Genomic DNA, 7,027 nt, shown 5'->3' with positions numbered 1-7,027 from the left:
TTTTTAATTTTGCCAAACGATCATCCCGTTGAAAGCCCCGCTTCTCGTCCGATCAGCGAAGTTTAAAAAAACGTTGGGTCTGGTCAGTTTTTGGTGGGGACCGCCGGGAAACCAGATGCTGTTAAATTTTTTTATTAGCGAAATATTTATGCTTTCTGTGCCCCTTTACTGTCTTATATTTAAAAACGTAAAAATTTTAACCTCAATAATACGAAATAAAGTAAAAAAAAAATGTATGACACTTATAGAAAATGGAAATGCTTACGACTTTTTTGTTTACGATATACCACGTAAAATCACCGCTTCTATTCGATCAGGAAAGAAGTTGTTATATATTAAAATTGGGGGGACTGGCATTTGTAAGATTTTGCAGACGTTTAAATTTGGGTAAAAAAAATTAAGGGAAATAGCAAAACAGCAGATAAATTTTCTCTCAAATTTTTTAACATTTCCTTACTTGCCATGCAGTAATAGCCGACAATTAGGGAAGAAACCTAATTTAGGGTCATGTTAAACAAAAATAGGATTTGATTACTCATGCTGTTTATATTCTACAGAAAACTTTGCTAAAACTAACGAAAGGGCAGCAAGAAAAGGAGGAAGAAAATGGAATCCATAGATTATATGAGAAAAAACTATGAAAATTTATTGTCGTTTAAAGCCCTTTCATCCCCAATTTCTGATTACCGTATACATCAAAAATGCATTAAAACTGAATTTGGAACCAAAAAAGCAATAACAAAACGCCAATAACATCTGGTGTTTCCAGGTGGTACCCATCCAATACGACCGCCCCCACGTTGCAAAATTTTTTACTCTTTAATTTCCTTAATCATTAAATATAATGGTATTTTACTTTGCTCAAACATCACTATCATAATTCAGAAAAAAACATCAAGATCTCTCCTGAATACATGCATCACAGTTGACCTAGGGGGTTTAGCAATTTTAATCTGTTTTTTACCATTTCCATTCACCTACCCTAACCTTTTATAATTCGGCTATCAACTCTGTAAAAAAAAAAGGTATTGTGCTGCTATTGTTGTTATCAGTTTTTGTTTTGTTTTGCATTATTATGATACTACTTTTTCATCATTGTTCTCACCATCATTAAATTGCTATTAGCATATGATGATTTCTGCCATCAACATAATCATTTTTGTCATATAATGGTATAATGAGCTATAATATTAAGAAATCTTAATTAGCATTATAAAGACACTGATGATAAATTTTTTAGAAAATTTAAAAACAAAAAGTTCATAGTTTATTACTGATAGTAAAAACCTGGGGAAAAAAAAAAAAGAGGGGGAGAGAGGAAAAAAAGAAAGGGGGGCAAGACAAACCCATAAGCAGAAATCCCCGTTTATTTTCGAATCTTGAATTTAAAACCCTTTTTTGCGCTATTGTCTGCATTGTTGTTATTATCAGTATTTTAGTTGTATCTTTATTTTATCATTTTATTATTTTTCTTACGTTATGATTAGGAAAATGAACTTCAAAAAGTTTAAGAAAATCATAAAAAGGTCAAAAATGATATGAGATGAATTTTTAATGTTTTGAACAAAAAGTAAATACATTAATATTTTTAATAATGATTACCCCCCCATAATGATGGTAATTTGTACAAAATAAATATATTAAATAAATTTATGAAACTTTGCAAGAAAAAGCAATCATGGTGACATGGCCATCTTTCATATAACGGATAGAGAAGGCTAAAATTATCGTGTCTCATTTTATAACTTTTTTTTTTTTTTTTTTTTTTTTTAGATTCTATTTGTCATTTTCCCTTAATATTATTTTTCCTTTTGTGCAGTTTTTGTTTGGAATTGCACTAAAATATTGTTACCTGCTTTATCTGGCGCGGAAAACTCTCAAAATATGCATACATTTTAGCAGTATAATGAATAAAAGCATTGGGTTCCAAACGTTGCCCGTCATAGTACGACCCGACCTATCCCTTGATTTCGCTGATCGTGAGCGGGGTTTTACCCCCTCGTGGGGTGTTAGCGAAAGAAATATAAATCTTAATAATGAAAAGTCCATTAAAAATGAAAAAGCCATTACATTTTAGCTTCCTTTAGCCTTTTTGGGTTTTCAAAAAAATTCCTCCCGTTACACTACATTCATCATCACAGAAGCCGACCACTAAGGGGGAAAATCTCGCTTGGTTTCAATGGTTATCAAAAACATACACAGACATTTTCAAAAACTGCTGCCAAACATATTGCTAAAACTTGATCGTGAGTGTTTTCAATCATTTTATTCTTATTGGGTTTTTTCTTTTATTTTGTAAATATTGTTTCTAATATGATTATTAGAAACAAGCTTATCATTTTACTTTCGTTATTCCCCTATGCATTTTCTGTTTATCTTATCTCTAAATTCGACAACGCCGAATTTTACTGTATTTCGTATTGATTGAAGAATTTTAGTATTTATCTTATACGAATATACGAAAGAGGTTGTTAAAATGGGGGTAAAAAATCCCATATCATATTAGAAATTTTATAAAAAAATGCCAACAGCATCTGTTGTTCCCAGGCGGTCACCCATCCTAGAAACTGACCAGACCCAACGTTGCTTAACTTAGCTGATCAGACGAGAAGCGGTGCTTTCAACATGGTATTATAGATGGCATAGATAAGCAAAACTTGCCAATTTTCTCTCAGTGCTCATCATTCTATATAATTGTCATCACAGAAATCAGCTTCATAATGTATACATCAATCACTGTCTACCCACTATCGGGAATATTGGCAATTTCAACTCTATTATCACCTTTATCTTGCACCTGCCATAAGCTTTTTACTAATTATCGAGCTTTACAACTCCGTAAAGAATGCAAGATGTACAAGTAATGCATAAAAAATTGAATAAAATGAAATATGTTTTAAATGCAACTATATCTCTCGCACAGAGCTAAATGATATTGTTGTTATTATCAGTATTTTCAGTTGTATTGTAGTGCTGTGTTTATTTACTAGTATTTTTTATGTTTAATCTCACCATCATTATTATTGTTATTAGCATATGATGTTTTGTTGCCATCAAAATAATCATTGTTGTCATGATAATGGTAATAATGATACTACTATAGTGATTATAATGATTAATGTAAATCATAATTAGGATATCAATGGTGATAAAATTATTGATGATAAAATTGAATAAAAAATAGATAATATTAATGTTGATAATGTTATAATTTACCCTACCAATAACGATGATAATAGGTAAATTAATAATTCGATGAAAGTTAATGATAGTAATTATAGTAAGAAATAAACAGTCATGGTGACCTGGCCATCTTATATGATCATAAAACGATACTTTACAGAAAAATCTATTACGAATAGGAAAGTAGATTATTGTGCCTCAATGTCATGGACATGCCTTAGGCATTTTCAGTGTCCTATATTAATATGGTAGTTTTTTTTGCAAGTTTTTCTTTGGAATGTTTCATATAAGATTTCTATATCTCTTCTACCTGGTGCTGAGACAGGCCCTATTATTGTGCTGCTACTTAGTTTGTACTTATTTGCCGCTTGGGAAAGTACGCTATACTAGCTCGCGGAGGGGAAAGCCGTAAAAGAACATGCACGAAGAAAAAACAAAATGTCAATAGCATCTAGTGTTCCTGGGCGGTCACCCATTCGAATACTGACCAAAATGAATGTTGCCACACTTTCGGGGATCGGACGAGAAGCGGCTTTTTCGACGTCACATCAATGAAATTTATTCTTCATACATTGCTTCGACCACGCCAACCACTTAAAGGGAGTAAAACCAATGGTGGTTCATGATTTACCATTTTTTGTGTCTGCTACATTTCTATCAACATTTGATGTATCTGTATTGTTTTTGACAAAATCTGGTTACCATCACTGATTCTTTGTGGTATCATTATTACCATTTTTAATGGCAATGATGATATGTTAATAGCAGCAGTAACCCTGTGCTATTACGAATAATAATTACGGGACAATGGTCATGAAAATAATAACACTAATAATAATTATAATAATAGCAACACCATAATTAAAAAAAAAAAATTCAATTAGAATAAATACGATATGCTCTATCATTGAGCTTGTCCCTGTTTACAATGAGGGGGAATGTACAAGTGATTTAGTTGCAACGTATATACAGATTTATTATACATACAATATTGTTTTACTTTAACTTCTTAAGCGGTACTTGCAGGTGGATGAAAGTGATGGCAACTGATTTGAAATTTAAACCAATACTCCCGATAATGGTCGGTTGTGACTGATGCATACGGTGGAGCAGATTTTAGTCCATATGACTGGGATATCACAGCAATGACGTTCAATCCCAAAATTATATTAAAATGTATGAGCACTGATAGAAAACTGATTAATGCTTACGGTATTTATGTTAACGATCATACCACTTTGAAAGCACTGCTTCTCTTCCGATCAGCTAATTTAAGCAACGTTGAGTCTGGTCAGTATTTGGATGGGTGAATTGAATTGGTGATAATTTCCTCCGCCTTTTAGCACGCCCTGTAACTTCATTTTACACATTTAAAAACTATGAATATTATGTCCCATTATTATATTAATAAAATACTTAAAACTGTTACGGGTAGGGCTTTATTTTCAGTTTATTGCTAGCGAGGATCATGATAGCAAATGTCCGCGCGGTTTTGGTCACTATAGTTTAAAGAATCAATGGGTTTTGTACTTTGAATTTAAAACCTAATCGTGACGTTATTAAAAGCTTTTCTTCTTATTCGATTAATATTTTGCTAAGTTGGGAATATTTTTCCAATCTGGAAATAACATTGCTTTTTCTGTGTCTACAAACTCTGGAATTCTCTGTGGGATTTTCTTTCGTTTTTCTTTTTCAAAGTTGAGAGTTACATCTGCAGTTTGAATATCACAACTTATAAAAAAATATATATTTGATGCATTTTCATTTTGACATGAAAATAGAATTTGTTCGTTATTGTTTATTTTAAATATTAATGACAACTCAACTCTATGGCGTTTGATGACGTTGTCTTTGACGTATTAATACATGATTGGTGGGATTAATAGCTCTTTCTCCCACATGTCCCGGATTAGTTTTAAGCTCAAAAAGTAAAGTCTGTTGCGGAGGTGTATTAAAATTTAATCCTGGACGCTGTCCATTGCATATGTGCTTTAGAGATCTGGCTTGAACTATAATACTGGATTAACTTTCATGGCCCCGTACAAAAAGAACGCTCATAAGCATTAGAGGGCGCACTTGAAACACTGTTAAAAATGAACGAATTGTCGGGCAGCCAAAGGATTTAATGCAGCTTGGGTACTGGCATTCTAAAGGTAAACACGAATGCAAATGAGACGAAAGAAACCCAAATATTTCCCCTGGCAAGGTCATATGATGAAGAAAGGGAAGCAGATTCAATCATTGTTACTGGTCAAAAAAATGAGAGGAAAATAATAATAAAAAATAAGAAAGAGAAACGTGAAATCCTTTTTATAACTACTGTTACTATTATTTTAGCATGTTTACGAAAAGGCCATCTTTTTAATAGTGATGATAGCAATGATGCAAAATATAACAATGGCAGTGGTGAATAATGGAATGATATGTATCATAAAAAAAATAGTATTAGCAACAACATTTCTTGATTTCGCTATGGATGGCCTCTTCCTCCTCTATTCACTGGGCTCGGTCCCTTGCGTACAACAGAAACATAACTACGATTTTTCAGTATGAGTAATTAACTTCAGTAATAAACAACATGTATCATGAACCATAATGGTTGCAATATGTTGTAGCAAGTGGCTCAGTGTCAGTTTTTAACAGAAATACACCACGAACTCGATGTATAAAAAAGTAATATGGGTAAAATCGTTTGAATTAATAAAAGGACATGAACAAGAAGTGTGTTTCCCTTTATAAGGTGAAGTGCCTAAATATTGGATCTGGCAATCTAGATGTGTAAAAATAATAATCGGTATAATTGATTGAATTAACAAAAAGACATGAACAAAATGGTGTGTTCCCTATAAATGAAGTGCCTCAAATTCGATCTGGCAGTTTTCCTTTGTTTAGGTTTAAACCAACACACCATGCAACAGTAAAATGGTTAAGTATTCATATTTGTTTGTAGAGTAAAATAAATGAAAGTTGTAAACACAAGGAAAAACTTTTATAGGAATAGCGGTTATAGGTGTAGGTCTATCAATCCTTTTTAACAACAAAAAAGTTTGCAGATATATCCTCATCCTTGAAAAGAAAACTCACAGAAAATTCCAGAGTTAGACACCGAAAGGCAACGTAATTTCCAGGTTTGGAAGATATTCCCATCTTATGCAATATATTAATGCACACACCACACGCGCACACACACACACACGCACGCACGCCACCCCACCGCACGACCGCACGCACGCACGCACCAAACACACACCCCACACACACACACACACACACACACACACACACCCCCACACCACACACACACACCACACACACACACACACACACACACACACACAGCCACACACACTGAAAAAACAAACAAACATATACGTATAGATGTGTTGCGTGAGTTGTACATATACATATTGACACACTAGATGTATAACATATATAAATATACATATATTTATATATACACCCGTATATACTCCCTACGCAGTGGGTCTTTGTTTATGTGCGAAACATGTGTTAACATGAAAAGGATGACCTGGGCATGTGTTAACATGAAGGGACCTGGGCAAACATGACGCAGCGGCTGTGAGCGGAGGGAGCGGAGGAACAAGCCAAGAGAGACGTGGTTGGCTGCTGCTCCTGTGGAGACGGAATTGGGTTTGCTGCTCCTGTGAAGGACCTCGTGGTGTGCCTTGTGACTGATATTTTGTGTTGCCCTGTTATAAGCTGTATCGTGCAGTGTAAACATGCTGGTTCCCCCCTGTATTGTGCCTATAGAAAAGTGTACGGGTAAATAACTTGTGTTAATAAAGGAAAAGATTTCATTTTGTGTTTTTATTTCGTGCCCTGC

The 7,027-nt window shown here is 33.7% G+C and overlaps 1 pseudogene; it reads right to left on the bottom strand.

Moving 5' to 3' along the window:
• Window positions 1-2,522: 2,522 nt before the first annotated feature.
• On the bottom strand, window positions 2,523-2,642 carry LOC119571183 (annotated as a pseudogene).
• Between the last annotated feature and the right edge of the window lie 4,385 nt (window positions 2,643-7,027).

Source organism: Penaeus monodon, unplaced genomic scaffold, assembly GCF_015228065.2.
Source record: "Penaeus monodon isolate SGIC_2016 unplaced genomic scaffold, NSTDA_Pmon_1 PmonScaffold_5382, whole genome shotgun sequence".
NCBI classification, from domain to species: Eukaryota; Metazoa; Arthropoda; class Malacostraca; order Decapoda; family Penaeidae; genus Penaeus; species Penaeus monodon.
Note: the sequence above shows the minus strand (reverse complement) of the source record. Positions and strands in the feature narration are given on the sequence as shown.